We start from the raw sequence: 17,674 nt of genomic DNA, 5'->3' as shown, positions 1-17,674 counted from the left end.
GAACGTAACAATCTCATGTATGAGGAGAAACGTGTTATCTGAATAACAGCAGTCTCTTCAGTGATATTCAAAACAACACCTTTATTTTGTTTCACATCAGGCAGAATTTCAGTAGCAGGGTAAGTCATAGATGACAACGGCCAACATGACAACGAAACCACGTTGGAGCATTGAACAAATCGATTCCAAAACGAAATGAGGTAATTGTGTTCAGCTTGAACACCACAGAACAGGAGAAACGGAACGAAACGTTGTTGACTTCTCAAGCATGCTTCTCGAAGTGCTGGGTTGAAAGATAAATGGGAGGATGAAGGAGGGGTGAGGGAGAGAGGTTATCTTGCCTCTTTGGGAGAGGGGGAAGGGGAGGAAAGCACAAACTAACTAACCTGCAATCAAGGCTGCCAATCCTCCGTGAATCCACCAATACTCTTGACTGGTCAGAACAAGTGAACAAAACTTGTAAAAAAGTATTATCAGCCATGCATGCATTGAAGAAAATGCACGATATCCTCCCTAGAAACATTAAATTATTATTGGTTCAATCTCTCATCTTCCCACATTTAATGTATTGTAATTCTGTTCTTAACGATATGCAAGTCACTCTGAATGATAAACTACAGCATTGCCAAAATTATTGTCTACGTTTCATCTACTCTCTCCAACGCCATGATCATATCACCCCAGCCCACATTGCTAGTTCAACATTAAAGCTTCCCGATCAAAGGCTTTTTCGAATAGTCAAGCTTGTTAGAGATATCTTGAAATACGGTGATGCGAACTATTTTAAAGATGATTTCAAATTTGTCTCTGAAGGTAGGAGGATAGATGCTTCACATACTAGAACCAGAGAAATTACTTTAAGGATACCCAATCATCGAACTACTATTTTCACAAAATCCTTCTTAGTCAGTGCCTGTTGTGTATGGAATGCACTTCCTGTTTCTATCAGGTCTATCAAGAGCCGAGCGAGCTTCATCCTGACTTTAAAAAAAACATCTTTTGGAACAAATGACTGAAACTTTCCGGCCCTAGAACGATCACATGACAATCATCCCTCACCCATTCCACCAATATAAACCTTTAAACCTTTAAACCTGTTATAGAACTGTTATATATATATAAATTATGTAAACCTAAACAATTGATGTGCTGACTACTATTTTTGTCAGTACCGCTTAGTGTCGCTCTCAGTGCGCTCATTTTAGTTAGTCTACTCCAGCTACTTGATGTGTTAACATGTATTTTTTGCAAATAAAATTTCTTTTTAAAAACTGAGTTTTAATGAACATGAACGTGTTTGGCGCCTGAACAGGGACCCTGAAGAGTTTTTTTTGTGAAAATTTCATGAAAATTGTGCTGTTCATTTAACCGCCAGTTTATATTGATCAATTATCAATCACAAGTGATCGCGAAAAATTCAAAAGTCGGGGTTGCAACTGATATGAACCATCATCGAGACCGTCAAGTGGAAGAGTGACTCATCTACACCAACAACCAACAACCACCATCCTGGGGAAGAAGGGCAAGAAGGATAGCAGACCAGACCATAAACTTCTTATTGATTACTGGCCAAGGTTAAGATCGTACCTGGCTCTGGCTGCAGCTGTATCCAACTCCACAGTTCAAGGTAACATGTCTTCTACATCTACAATCAGTGACAGTAATAGTGAAGATAACAGTGAAAGCACAATGGATAACCCCCTTATTTCAAGACCAATTGCGAAACATCACCTACACATAATACCTGAATATACAGGAAACCCGATAGAACTACTTAGCTTTCTTGAAGTTGTCGAAAAATTGAAAAATGACTATTGTAATAATCGTATCACGGAAGCAGCAGACAATCATTGGATTCTCCTTCACTATTGTAGAAACAAATTACATGGAACTGCTAAAGATGTAATCCTCAACAGTACAGTAGATGACCTCTCAAATTTGATTGATGTTTTGAAAAACAACTTTGCCGGCGATAATAGGACAGTAGAACAATTAACTATGGAACTGCTTGCTATGAAATCACACCAAAAAGAACACCCTATTCAATTCAAAAATAGACTGCAACGAAAAAGAACCGTGATTATCTCAAGGCACAAACTCGATGGACTAACTGGTCCAATTATTGAAACTATCTCATCTCAGTTGGATAAACAAATTGTAATGATTTTAGTCGAAGGAATCAACCACCAGCTTGGAGCTCACCTACAAATGCTAGGAATCGGGAGAAGGAAGAATAGGGACGGCAGACAACGGTCCGCTGTGCCCTGAGGGGATGAAAAGAATAGGGACGGCAGACAACAGTCCGCTGTGCCCTGGGGGAGAAAGAAGAATAGGGACGGCAGACAACAGTCCGCTGTGCCTAGGGAGATGGGAGGACAGGGATGGCAGACAATGGTCGCTGTGCCCTAGGGAGAAGGAAGAATAGGGATGGCATACAACGGTCCGCTGTGCCCTGGGTAGAAGGAGGACAGGGATGGCAGACAACGGTCCGCTGTGCCCTGGGGGAATGGAAGGTCAGGGACGGCAGACAACGGTCCGCTGTGCCCTAGGGAGATGGAGGACAGGGACGGCAGACAACGGTCCGCTATGCCCTAAGGAGATGGAAAGACAGGGACGGCAGACAATGGTCCGCTGTGCCCTGGGGAAATGGGAGGACAGGGACGGCAGACAACGGTCCGCTGTGCCCTAGGGAGATGGGAGGACAGGGATGGCAGACAACGGTCCGCTGTGCCCTGAGGGGATGGAAAGACAGGGACGGCAGACAACGGTCTGCTGTGCCCTGGGGAAATGGGAGGACAGGGACGGCAGACAACGGTCCGCTGTGCCCTAGGGAGATGGGAGGACAGGGACGGCAGACAACGGTCCGCTGTGCCCTGGGGAAATGGGAGGACAGGGACGGCAGACAACGGTCCGCTGTGCCCTAGGGAAATGGGAGGACAGGGACGGCAGACAACGGTCCGCTGTGCCCTAGGGAGATGGGAGGACGGGGACAGCAGACAACGGTCCGCTGTGCCCTAGGGATATGGAAGGTTAGGCACGTACGGCAGCCAACGGGCCGCTGTACCAGGACAGGAGGTCGGGGACGTACGGCAGCCAACGGGCCGCTGTACAAGGAGCAGGAAGGTTGTGAGCGGAATGCTGTGGTCTGGGGCTCGTCCGGCCTTTAAATGCTCCCCCAAAGTGGAGAGGATGGAGTTGTGCCGCCGCCAGAGGCGGTGGAAATCGTCTCGATGCGCGGAAGATGGTGCACCATCGGTACCTTCCTTATCTCCGCGGTCGGCTAGCGTTGCTGATAGCCGAGCGTCTTTCTTCAATATTATTAATTATTTAGCAATATTTTTCGTCACAATTTTACTTTGTGACACCCCACTCCTACTTGTGGGGGGGGGGGGTGGTCGGAGCCCTCTATGGCACCACCTTTAAAGGCGTGAGCCATCTAGGCATCACCTTAAGAGGTGTACACCTCCCAGGCATCACCTTTAGAGGTGTATGCCACTCACTATGAGCATCATCTACACCCGGTCCACCAGGTACATATTTACACCATCCATCTGGAAATTGGACTTTTATGCGTGGCTTGCCAGCTGTTCACGCTTACCAGGTGTTGAGACTCGGTGACACAACACTGGATCCTTATTCCTTGAGAGTCCTGGTTTGGGATCCTGGGACTGTGAGACTACCTCTTTGACAGTCGAAGACTGTGTTTGCTCTTCTACATCCGTATCAGTTGAGGAGGGTATTGACTCCTCCACATCCATGACAGTAGGGGGTGGTGTTGTCTCGTTCACATCCATGACCGTGGGGGTGATATTAACTTTTCCACATCACTCTTGGAGTTACCACTTGTGTTGGTGGCTGGGGCATGAATTGTGGCCCGCCGTTCAGAGTCATTCATCTCATTCCTGTGATCCATCACTATGTTGCCCGAAGATGCTTGTTCTGGAATATATGACAATTCCGCCTGGCATCAATCAAAGCATTGAGTTCAACTCCATTCAAACCAACCTGCATGAATATCCTTTTGTCGTGATCCTTGTTGTCCTGAGATTCGGATTGTACAGCTGATATTGTTGGGACTTTTGTTGTCCTACTCCCCGATAAGGGTGATCGCAACATAATTGGCTGTCTTGAAGGATTCAATTGGGGAGGAAATCACAAACTAACCAACCTGCAATCAAGGCTGCCAATCCTCCGTGAATCCACCATCTCCGCCTGCCTTGGAATGCCCCATTTCCAAGAACATAAACTCAAAAAACTAAAATTTAAAAGTAAAAGAAAAACAAAACAACATTCACTGAACGGTAGAAAAGGAAAAACGAAGGGGAAAAGAAATAGGAAAGGAAAACGGAAAACTTGGTGTGTGGGTTAAACTAATAGGGAAGTATGGGGGCAAGTTTCCTAACTGGCCTAACATACTCACAAAAGTTAGTTTTTACGTGAGCTGAGCGCACAACACCCTTAGCATCACTTATGATTTGGGTGACTCTACCCAACGGGTATGATAAGGGTGATGAATTGTCCTCTTTAATCCATACTAACTGCCCTATCTGCAGGTTTCTGTCACTCTCAAACCACTTATTCTTCTGTTGAAGAGTGTAGAGGTATTCACTCTCCCACCTCTTCCACAATCTCTGAGTGAGCGATTAACCTTTTCCCAACAAGACAGTCTGTGCTCGTTGACATCACTCATGTCAATTTCAGGAACCACCAACAGAGGGCGATGAACAAGGAAATGTCCGGGAGTCAGCACCTCGTAGTCATCAGGAGATGAAGAGAGCGCATACAACGGTCTCGAATTGAGTATCGCCTCAATTTTCACCAACAGAGTGGAAAACTCAACAATAGTTAGGACCGAATTTCCCACTTCACAAAACAAATGGAATTTCACATTTTTAATATTAGACTCACAAATTCCATTCATGAAAGGAGCATGTGGAATATTAAAACGAAATTGGATGCTTTTAGATGACATCGCATCACAGACGTTGGATTGATTTTCTGATGATCTGAGAAATTCAACAATTTCCTTCAATTGTCACGCAGCACCTTTGAAATTTGTCCCTTGATCACAGAATATTTCTTTAGGCAATCCACGCCTAGAAACAAAACGATGGAGAGTGTTAATGTACTCTTTGGATGAAAGACTTGTAAGCACCTCAATGTGACAAGCTTTTGTTGCCAGACAGACAAACAGTGCAAAGTATGCCTTGTACGTACGAGCTTTGGGCCGAATACTCTCTTTGACAGTGAAAGGACCAGCTAGATCGACCACAGCCTTCAGAAAGGGAGCACTGGGAACAACACGAGAGCTGGGAAGATCACCCATGACGGGAGCAACAGGAGTTGCATTGAATAAATGGCAACAAGTACAATTGAAAATCACATTTCTGATAACACTGTGTGCTCCAACAATCCAAAAATAACGCTGAATAAGAGCATGCACTATTCTTGGTCCAGCATGAAAATGAGAAATATGATAATACTCAATGAGGAGTTTAGTAAAATGACTATCTTTATGTATCAAACAAGGATGCTTGGCTTTATATCCTAAAGCACTATTTACCAATCTGCCACCAACACGAATCACACCATCACAATCCAAGAATACAGACAATTTTTGAAAACTCTTATCACAAGGTTTACCCTCTTCCAATAGGTCGAGTTCACGATTGAAATGACACTTTTGAACAATTTTAACACAATAAATTTGTGCACATTTGAACTCTTGAACACTAAGTGCGCCTGATTTACAACAGACACCACTAATTGATGCTTTACCGTTATTCACAAAATGTAAAACATAAGCACAGGAACGTAACAATCTCATGTATGAGGAGAAACGTGTTATCTGAATAACAGCAGTCTCTTCAGTGATATTCAAAACAACACCTTTATTTTGTTTCACATCAGGCAGAATTTCAGTAGCAGGGTAAGTCATAGATGACAACGGGCAACATGACAACGAAACCACGTTGGAGCATTGAACAAATCGATTCCAAAACGAAACGAGGTAATTGTGTTCAGCTCGAACGCCACAGAACAGGAGAAACGGAACGAAACGTTGTTGACTTCTCAAGCATGCTTCTCGAAGTGCTGGGTTGAAAGATAAATGGGAGGATGAAGAAGGGGTGAGGGAGAGAGGTTATCTTGCCTCTTTGGGAGAGGGGGAAGGGGAGGAAAGCACAAACTAACTAACCTGCAATCAAGGCTGCCAATCCTCCGTGAATCCACCAATACTCTTGACTGGTCAGAACAAGTGAACAAAACTTGTAAAAAAGTATTATCAGCCATGCATGCATTGAAGAAAATGCACGATATCCTCCCTAGAAACATTAAATTATTATTGGTTCAATCTCTCATCTTCCCACATTTAATGTATTGTAATTCTGTTCTTAACGATATGCAAGTCACTCTGAATGATAAACTACAGCATTGCCAAAATTATTGTCTACGTTTCATCTACTCTCTCCAACGCCATGATCATATCACCCCAGCCCACATTGCTAGTTCAACATTAAAGCTTCCCGATCAAAGGCTTTTTCGAATAGTCAAGCTTGTTAGAGATATCTTGAAATACGGTGATGCGAACTATTTTAAAGATGATTTCAAATTTGTCTCTGAAGGTAGGAGGATAGATGCTTCACATACTAGAACCAGAGAAATTACTTTAAGGATACTCAATCATCGAACTACTATTTTCACAAAATCCTTCTTAGTCAGTGCCTGTCGTGTATGGAATGCACTTCCTGTTTCTATCAAGAGCCAAGCGAGCTTCATCCTGACTTTAAAAAAAACATCTTTTGGAACAAATGACTGAAACTGTCCAGCCCTAGAACGATCACATGACAATCATCCCTCACCCATTCCACCAATATAAACCTTTAAACCTGTTATAGAACTGTTATATATATATATATATATATATATATATATATATATATATATATATATATATATAAATTATGTAAACCTAAACAATTGATGTGCTGACTACTATTTTTGTCAGTACCGCTTAGTGTCGCTCTCAGTGCACTCATTTTAGTTAGTCTACTCCAGCCACTTGATGTGTTAACATGTATTTTTTGCAAATAAAATTTCTTTTTAAAAACTGAGTTTTAATGAACGTGAACGTGTTTGGCGCCTGAACAGGGACCCTGAAGAGTTTTTTTGTGAAAATTTCATGAAAATTGTGCTGTTCATTTAACCGCCAGTTTATATTGATCAATTATCAATCACAAGTGATCGCGAAAAATTCAAAAGTCGGGGTTGCAACTGATATGAACCATCATCGAGACCGTCAAGTGGAAGAGTGACTCATCTACACCAACAACCAACAACCACCATCCTGGGGAAGAAGGGCAAGAAGGATAGCAGACCAGACCATAAACTTCTTATTGATTACTGGCCAAGGTTAAGATCGTACCTGGCTCTGGCTGCAGCTGTATCCAACTCCACAGTTCAAGGTAACATGTCTTCTGCATCTACAATCAGTGACAGTAATAGTGAAGATAACAGTGAAAGCACAATGGATAACCCCCTTATTTCAAGACCAATTGCGAAACATCACCTACACATAATACCTGAATATACAGGAAACCCGATAGAACTACTTAGCTTTCTTGAAGTTGTCGAAAAATTGAAAAATGACTATTGTAATAATCGTATCACGGAAGCAGCAGACAATCATTGGATTCTCCTTCACTATTGTAGAAACAAATTACATGGAACTGCTAAAGATGTAATCCTCAACAGTACAGTAGATGACCTCTCAAATTTGATTGATGTTTTGAAAAACAACTTTGCCGGCGATAATAGGACAGTAGAACAATTAACTATGGAACTGCTTGCTATGAAATCACACCAAAAAGAACACCCTATTCAATTCAAAAATAGACTGCAACGAAAAAGAACCGTGATTATCTCAAGGCACAAACTCGATGGACTAACTGGTCCAATTATTGAAACTATCTCATCTCAGTTGGATAAACAAATTGTAATGATTTTAGTCGAAGGAATCAACCACCAGCTTGGAGCTCACCTACAAATGCTAGGAATCAAAGACCTCAGTGATGCAAGACAGGCTATTATCAATAGGAGTAGTGCTTATTTGAAACATTTAGATTTACTACTGATGTAACACAAATGAATCAAACTTTCAGTAAATCTGAAGGGAAACAAAACTCGTCAAATTCCAATCTAAATTCGCATCCGAAAAATTTCCATCAGTTTCAAAATCAAAACAATTCAAATCAAAGAAACTTTTCTCAATCTCAAAATCGTGATTTCAATTCCAATCAGAGAAATTTTTCTCAACGTCAAAATCATTTCAATCAGAGAAATTTTTCTCAACCTCAAAATCATTTCAATCAGAGAAATTTCTCTCAGCCTCAAAATAATTTCAACAGAGGACAATCCTTTCAAAGTAGATTTCGTAATGGACAAAGTTTCCAAAATCACAACTTCAATCGTAATCCAAATGCAAACTTCAATAATAACAACCAAAATTTGAATAAAAAATCAAACGATGTGAGCATGAGAACAGTTTCCAACTTTCAAAAGTTTCCAGTTCACAATATTGAATCTTCTGAAAATGAGTTTTCCGAATTTGAAAGCATGAATGCTAGAATGAGTTCTATGGAAAATGCTGTAAGTGACCTTTGCGAGAAAATGAATCATTTTTTAGAAGTAGGCTCGAACAACAATCCAAAAACGTATCTCTTGATTTGCCTCATATTCATTACAATGATTCACGAATTTAGATCGATACAGGTAGTAAATATAATTTCATTAAACCCAAATGGTTTCTCCTCAGACAAAAATAATTGATTGTGATTATAAAATTTGTACACCCGCTGGTGAATCTAATGGAAAAGGTTGTGTAAATATTAATGTTGAGAATATGCTTGGTGTTGATAAAGATGAAAAATTTTATGTGTATGATTTTAGCGATAATTATGATGTTCTTATTGGAAAGCAAACATTGCAAGGGTTGAAAGCAAAAATTGATTTGGAGACCAATTGTCTCATAACGAAAAATTGCACGATACCACTGTTAGGAATGAATCATATTGAAATCAACAAGGGTTGGAATGAATTGAAAATTAAAACTAATGTTTGCACTCCATCAGATAAGCTATGTGTTGTTAGTATTAAGGAATTGCAGTTGTATAATATTTTAACTGATATTGATAGGAATGGTTTTATTGAGATTGAATATTTTTCTGATTGTGACAAAACGTTGAGTATCGAAACAGTTTCTGTAGAAGAATGTGAATTGTACTTGGGTGAGATGATCGATAATCCCCTCTCTATTGACGAAATCACTTCTTTATTGAGAACTGAGCATATGAACTCAGAGAAGAAAGAATGCATTATTAGTACTCTTATAAAATATCCTGAAAAAATAAAACTCGAAGGTGATATATTAACTGCTACTAACTTGCTCAAGCATAAAATAGTGACTACAGACGAAGAACCTGTTTATTCAAAAAACTACCGCTATCCTATCTCATTTAGGCAGGATATTAGTAATGAAATAAACAAGTTACTCGAACAAAAGATAATAAGACCATCTAATTCTCCACACAACTCTCCCTTATGGGTTGTGCCAAAGAAACCTAATGCTTCAGGAAAACACAAAGTTCGTCTTGTAGTAGATTATCAGAAATTGAACTACAGAACTAAAGATGATAGATTTCCTCTCCCGAATATTGAAGACTTGTTCTCAAAAATCGGTCGAGCAACGTACTTTTCGGCTATTGACCTTGTTTCAGGATTCCATCAAATTGAAATGGAACCCGAATCAATACCAAAAACAACTTTTAGTAGCCTACTGAAAATGGTCATTATGTGTTACTCAGAATGCCATTTGGGTTGAAAAATGGTCCACCTCAATTTCAAAGGACTATGAACTTGATATTTTGTGATTTATCAAATGTTCTTGTATATCTTGATGATATTATTATTTTTAGTGATAGCTTACAAGAGCACATGAAACACCTGAACGTTGTATTCAAACGATTGAAAACTCATCAACTAAGAATACAATTGGACAAGACCAAATTCTTTAAGAAAGAACTTCTATTTCTAAGTCACATAGTTTCGGAAAAAGGCATTCAGCCTAACCCTGAAAAAGTAAAAGCAATGAAAGATTTTCCCGTTCCACAAACTACTAAACAAATAAAACAATTTTTAGGTTTGGCAGGATACTACAGAAAAATGATAAAAGGATTCGCTAAAATAGCTCAACCTTTAACTAACGCATTGAGAAAAACATCCACTATAAACCCAAAAGATCCTAAATTCATTGAAGCTGTCAATTTTCTGAAAGAAGCAATTACTAACGCACCAATATTGCAGTTACCTAAATTGAATGATCCATATATTTTGACAACAGACGCATCCAATGTAAGCTTAGGGGCGGTCCTTAGTCAAATGACTGACAATAAAGATCTCCCAATTTCATTCGTTTCTAGAACACTCAATCCCGCTGAACAACTATCTTTCAGTTTTCCCAATTCCAAAATGCATTCAAACCGATAATGGATTAGAATTCAACAATGCACTATACAAACAATTCACTGAAATAAATGGTATTGAAACTTACTTCACCACACCTTATCATCCCCAATCTCAAGGACTAATAGAAAGAACACACTCCACAATTATTGAAATTCTACAAGGACTCGAAATTAAATTCCCAAAATATAGTGTTGAACAAAAACTTTGATTAGCTTTGCGAACCTATAACAATTCGATAAAAGATCAATTCAACTTAAGCCCAAATGAACTAACTTTCGGAATTCAGAATTATTTACCAAAAAATCAAGATCAGGATAATCCCGCAGTAATCACTGAAGAACTTGCTAATCAATACTTCAAAGAAATACAAGCGTTGAATGATGCCGTTTACAAGAAAATAATCAAGGAAAAAGAAAAACGAACAGAAAAATGTAACAAAAATAGAGAAGAACCACCTGAAATACCAGATAGGATATTCATCAAAAACCCAAAATTTCACAAAAATGTTCCAAGGTATAGCAGAGCTACTAAGGAAGGTGATAGGTTTAAACTGAAAAGAAATGTAATCAAAATCCACCCTTACAGAATGAAAAGGCCTCGTAAAAAAGTAAAAGATAATCTAATTGTTGCAGATGAAGGCAATGACCATCCTTCTGTTGTTCCTGATCCCAGCAACGTTGACGTACAGACTGACAGACTTGACAAAGACAGCAGGAATAATTCCGATTAAAATAGGACAATCTATGCTCATCAACGACACATACAAAATTATCCATTTTACTATAACGTGACTGACCTTGAAATACAATCTTTGAAATTACAGACTCATATTAATAATCTGCAAGTCGCTTACATATCCTCTGACATTATTGAATCCTTGAAGAAAATTTCACTCAACCAATATTTTAAATTAGAAATGATTTCTGAAAATAAAAATAAAAAGGTAAAACGTGGACTAATGAACATATTAGGAAATGCCATATCATGGTTGACAGGACTTATGACTGCTGACGACAAAGATCACCTCGACAAAGTTATTGATAAAATAGAAAATAATGAATTACATCTTGTTAAAAATGAAGAACATAATTTTGAAATGAACCATGAATTAATTAAGAAATTTCATTTCGATGTTGAGCATATTATTAATTCAAATAATAAAGCATTAGAAAATATTACTAACGAAACTGCCAATATTGTCGAAAATATGCAAGCTGTTGACTTAATTACTTTGACTATACAATTGTTGGATGATGAAATAAATGATGTTGTTAACTTGTTGATGTATTGCAAAGAAGGGAAACTTCATCCATCAATTTTGAGCTTTGATGATTTTCGTAGGTTAATTGATTATAAGAATTATTCATTAGCTAGTAGAGATTCCAGTATTTTATGGGAAATTAGTAATAGCACTTGTATTTTATCGAAATCTGTTATAACTTACATTATCCATTTACCGAAATTAAACGATTTATTTGAAAAATATGACCTTCTGTCTTATCCTGTTGAAATGGAATCAAATGTTCACACCATGGAATTAAAAGAGAAATCGATATCTGTGTCTCAAAACAAAAAGCTTTGGAAACTGACCAATTGTCAAAAATTCTCTTCTATTTCTTTTTGTACTTCAGGAGAAATTATACATGACTAGCAGGAACCCGTGCTTCGCAAGGATCTATTTTCAAACTTGATAATCTGAAAACTTGTAATGAAATTTTAAAGAACTTAAAATATGCCTATAACCATGCTTGGTTAATTAAGAATCTAGCCTATAAGCAAAATTTCAAGTTAATTAGTCTAGTAGTTCAGACGTGGTGATGCAAACATAATTTTCCTATCCCATACGTTGTCACGTGGTATTTTAGCACCACAAAATATTTTTGAAATGAACTATTGAGCTTAAATAGAATTATAAAATATAAAGGAAAGATAGTCTAGTCAAAGTACCACTCAAGTAAAATTGAATGTTATTGGTGATAAGGAGTAATCATATTATCTAAAGCGATAAGAAAATCATGCAAAATTGTAATTCAACAATAATGAGAATCCATTGGCAGAATTAAAGATTATAAAGCAGCTTATTTATTATTGGCAGATCATAAAAAATAAAAGTTTGCATGTACATTTTTGAGGTTAGAATTCTTTGTTTTTGTTTTAAATGAATCAATTGATCTAGGATAAATCGACAGTTCTTTGAATCGATACCTAACAAATCAGCTGATTTCTCGATCAACCAGTATAAATTGAATTATAAGTTTTACTCAAAAATATATATTATATACACTAGGGAAGGTTTATGTAAATAGATAAGGACAACTATTATTGCTGCATGAGTATTTATTGCAATCTAAAAAAGTATGAAAACCAAGAGTACACAAAGCTCATATAAAAAATTAAATGTACACTGCTTTATAGTATCGTATATCAAGATTTATTTATTGGAATAATCTAAGACAATCACTCCATTTTTTATATAAAAACTTTTTATTTATCTTTCTATAACAAAGTTGGAGAAACCCTGAATCTGAAGTAACCAATTGCATTGAGTCTTACTTAAATTAGAAAGCCAATCAGAAGGAAGCTTACAAATCATTCAAGGAAGAGAGGAAATTTTTCTGAAAATCATTTCTCTTTGGCTTTTGATCCCGATCTGTGAGGATGCACATGGAGATTAGGGTCCTTACTTTCTATTAAATTTTAAAATCATCAAGCCAATCCCTTTTTTAAATGTAAAATATTTGTAATTAATGTTTGATTATCTGTGAACTCAGTGTTGCTAAAGAGTTCTTAATTGTAATCTGTTCCCATAAACATATTTTTAATACTGAGAGAAATTTATAAGAAATCTGGACCACGCGCGAGCCCAGCAGAGATGAAAAGGACCTGCATAATTAATTATTGGAAATAATTAATTCACTCTACAAGACCTTCAAGAACATCATTACCATGAGTGTTAGTTCTAATGAGCTCATTAGCCGGCTTTTAATAGTGAATTGGGGAATTGATCAAAGCGCTATATAAATTAATTCAAGTTTAAAAAATTCGCAATGTGTTGAGTGCTATCATATAGTCTATAAGAACGTTTTATGAATTTATTTGATTTATGTAGAAAGCTTACTTCCATGCATGGCACAAACTCATAAAATCCTGAGATCATTGAATTGTTAATTTTATTAATTATTATTTGCTCATTGATTAAAGTATGTCATGTTAAATCTACAGACCGAACAGGTTTTAAATTGTAGAATTCTGAATTGACTTGTCCATGTATCAGTATTAAATACAAATTTATAATTTTTAAAGCTCACACCGGTGAATGCTATTAAGCCTTGTGATAATTATTCAAATTATAGAAAAGAATTTATTTAAAGAAAATTATAGATATAAGAATATTTTATATATATTATTTTATGGGAATATATTTTATGTTTTATGTCAGCATACAAAATCATAGAAGTTTTTATTATATCCTAATTCATCTCGTGATATACAGTTTGAGCTGTCTTGGTACCAAGAAATATTTGTCAGCAGCACTTAAAATTAGTGAATCAATTAATATTGATCTTATTAAGAGCATTCATTACTTATCATCCTTTGATGATAGTCATACTAGTCCGCCAGAAAAATCATATTGATAATTATATTAATAAGGTTCCAGTTATATCATATAAGGATCAAGAGAACTTCAAGAACTGGCGTTGTGAGTTCTAAGGAATTTCGGAAGGATAAATTGGTGAATACCTGTATTCATGACAAGTGTTTTAAAAATCAACTAGAAAAAACCATAGTTGGTCTTCATTATTCTCGATTGGATACATGGTTACTGGTAATCAGTCATCAACTATCTTTTTGATTTCCTTATTGGTATTCTTCCAGAACTTCACAGAAGCAGCGGTAAGAATTATTAATCACCAATCGTTGAACCTTGTGGTGATTAATTATATTTGGAAAATTCATGCATCTACCACTGAGCTAGAGCTGCGGTTTGAACCCAGCAATTTTGTGAGCCGGACAGCCTTAACTTTTTGCGAATTTATTTGCAAAATAGGGATTTTAGCAACCGCTCTTATAAATATCAGGAACACCTCATCACCTGAAAAGGATTGGCAATTTACCACTTTACATGAATGGCTTCACAACGTGGGACTCTATCATAAGAGGTAAACCCCTAGGAAGCACATCTTTACAACGTGTATAAGCCAACTCTTTATTTTATTATAGATATGGTTAACGACTGCAAGAGATAGAGAGCTGTGGAACAGAATAGTTGTGAAACTATGATAGCGCCAGAAGTGTCTCAAACACAATAGTAGGTACTAAATGAACTTTTTGAAAGTGATTGAAAAAAAAATGTTAAAACAACAGAACCGAAAGTTGCCAACCTTATCATTCTACCTCCATTTAGAGAGGCTTTTTGAGCCGAATGAAATCTTCTATCTTCTATATATATAAAAAATAAAAAATGAATGTCTGTTTGTTCCCTTTGACTTGAAAAATACTTGACATAACGGCATGAAACTTTGGGAATATGTTGTGTGAATATTGGGGATGGCTCCTGACCAGAAATTTTAATAGGGTGGCTAATAATGATTATTTATTAATCTATTTTACAGACCTATGTTTTCGAAATTGTCGGCCTGCGGCTACCAAAGAACGGAAAGATGATCATGATTCAAGATCATATTGAGATAATATGATTCAGCATCTAAAGTTACCAGCTGTAATAAACACGCCACCCTATGATAAATTGTGTAGGCTACTGGTATTACAACGGTAGTTTGGAGTTGAAGTGTAGTTGATTGGTACCAGCTGTAGATAATGGTTCCTTAGAAGACCTATACAAATATAATTATCACTCCCCTATCATTGAGTAACCGGAAAATGTTGGGAAAAAATTATTCACCTCATGGAAGAGAGTTGTTCATATTGCATTTATTATTACTGAAGAATGTCAGAATAATTCACAATTTTTTTGAATTTAGCTTAGCTTATTTTCATCCTGAAAATCCTAAAATGGAAGATGGAAAGAATATGTAATTCCTGGTGATGATTCATCGTACATCGCATATTTCCTGGACCATCTATTGACAATCAACAACTATGAAAACATTGAACTCATCTTTGAAAAACTAATTTATCCTATCTATTTTTTTTTTTAATTCAACACTTTACTGTTAGATATTACTACCAATTATAGAAGAATATGTTTTGGGAATAATGAATGCTGCAATACTAAGCACATAGGAAGTTCATATTTAGATGTGAATGAAAATATTGATTGTCAGATAAATTTCATGATTCACCAAATAAAGTGAAGTGTACATTGACTTTTGGCGGTACAAAGTTCGCCAGGTAAGCTAGTTGTAAATAAAGCTTTATTATTAATAGTCAACACTGAAAAAAGACAGGCTCAATCACCAGGAATACTATAAATTCTGTGAAGGACCAGTAAGCCATTAATTTTGATTAGCTTTATCACTTACATTATGGACAATCAATACATATGACATTTATTAGCTACAAAATAAAAAACTTTGATTGAAGTGACCCGGACTACTACAATATGAATAACCATTTAGATCAAATAAAAGATATTACTCACATCTCTCATCAACTCCTACTTCTTGTTCACAAAATATTAACACAAAAATATGAGTTATATTGAATGAACTCACGGCTAGTACTCAAGTTTGTCTTTTTCTGGCCATGCTACAAATGAATATAGATTTATGTTTGACATCTTGTTTTTGTAATCTTGTTAAGAAATTTTTCAATGTGTTTTTTTTTTGCAATAAAATTTGAAAAAAGAATATTAACAAACTCATAACCAAAGAAAATAGCTGTGCTCTGTTGTAATCGGAATGTATGAGACTCATACAACAATGGAACAAACACGTGGCAAGCTAGTGCTTTCGATTCATGGAAAATTAAATTCGATCAGCTGATTGATTAAATTATTTTAAGCTTTCCAATGATTATAACATATGTTAGAATATCATGTGTCAATTATCTCAGTTCCATATGGCATTCACCCTACCATGTTCATAACCTTACTAAATATGATCCTTTTTCATCCTTTGAAACCCTTAGAGGCAAAATATCTCAAAATCTGTTCTTAGTGCGCGTCTAGCATGTTTGAAGAATATTTGTGCAAAGTTTCAAGTCTGTAGGACAATTAGTTTGAGCTGTAGTGTGATTTTACATCAAGATTTTCGAAAAATGCCCTCTCCTGGACCCCCCTGTGCTCCTGATCTAAATTTTTCTGCATAGATCTAATTTTTTTTCGTAGCTGAACAAAAAAGTTCCTCATGACTTTGCTGTGCAATGAGCGGTTAAAAAGTACAAAATTTTGGGGGGGGGCCCAGCTCCCTCAGGGGGGCAATTTTTTGAAAATCCTTTCTTAGAGGATGTTTTCAGGCTACCATAAACAATTGTGCAAAATTTCAAGTTTTTAGGCTCAGTAGTTTGGGCTGTGGTGTGCTTTCAGTCTGTCGGGGCTTAGCCTTTTATAGATATAGAGATTGAGGATGTTACCAGTCCCATATTATAATACTTTGTATTACCTTGATTAATTGTGAGGAAAATTCATTAACGGAATATAATTGAAGGAATATTGTTGAATAATTTGGTCAGGGCTTCTGATTTTCATGTGAAAATTGAAAATTAAAGCCGTTTTTGTAAATGTGCATTATCATTTCAGTAGCATAGTCTGACATCTCATTTTTTTCTTCTCTGCAAGCTTGGTCAGGCATAACCTACAGTACAATAACTACAATATGAAGAACTATTTAGATCAAATATAAGAAATTACTCACATCTCTCATCAACTCGTACTTTTTGTTCTCAAAATATTAACACAAAAATAGAAGATTATATTGAATGAACTCATGGCTAGTACTCAAGAATGTCTTTTTCTGGCCGTGCTAAAAATAAAATGTAGGTTTATTTTTGACATCTTGTTGTCTATTAAGAAATTTTTAATGTGATTTTTGTTTGCAATAAAATTTGAATTTGAAAAAAGAATTATCAACAAACTCCTAATCAAAGAAAATCTCTGTGCTCTGTTCTAATCGGAATGTATGAGACTCAATAATTATACAGCTGATAGAAGGAACAAACACGTGGCAAGCTTGCGCTTTCAATCCACAGAAAA

Source organism: Nilaparvata lugens, chromosome 5 (assembly GCF_014356525.2).
Source record: "Nilaparvata lugens isolate BPH chromosome 5, ASM1435652v1, whole genome shotgun sequence".
Classification (NCBI taxonomy): Eukaryota; Metazoa; Arthropoda; class Insecta; order Hemiptera; family Delphacidae; genus Nilaparvata; species Nilaparvata lugens.
This window is presented reverse-complemented; position numbering follows the sequence as displayed.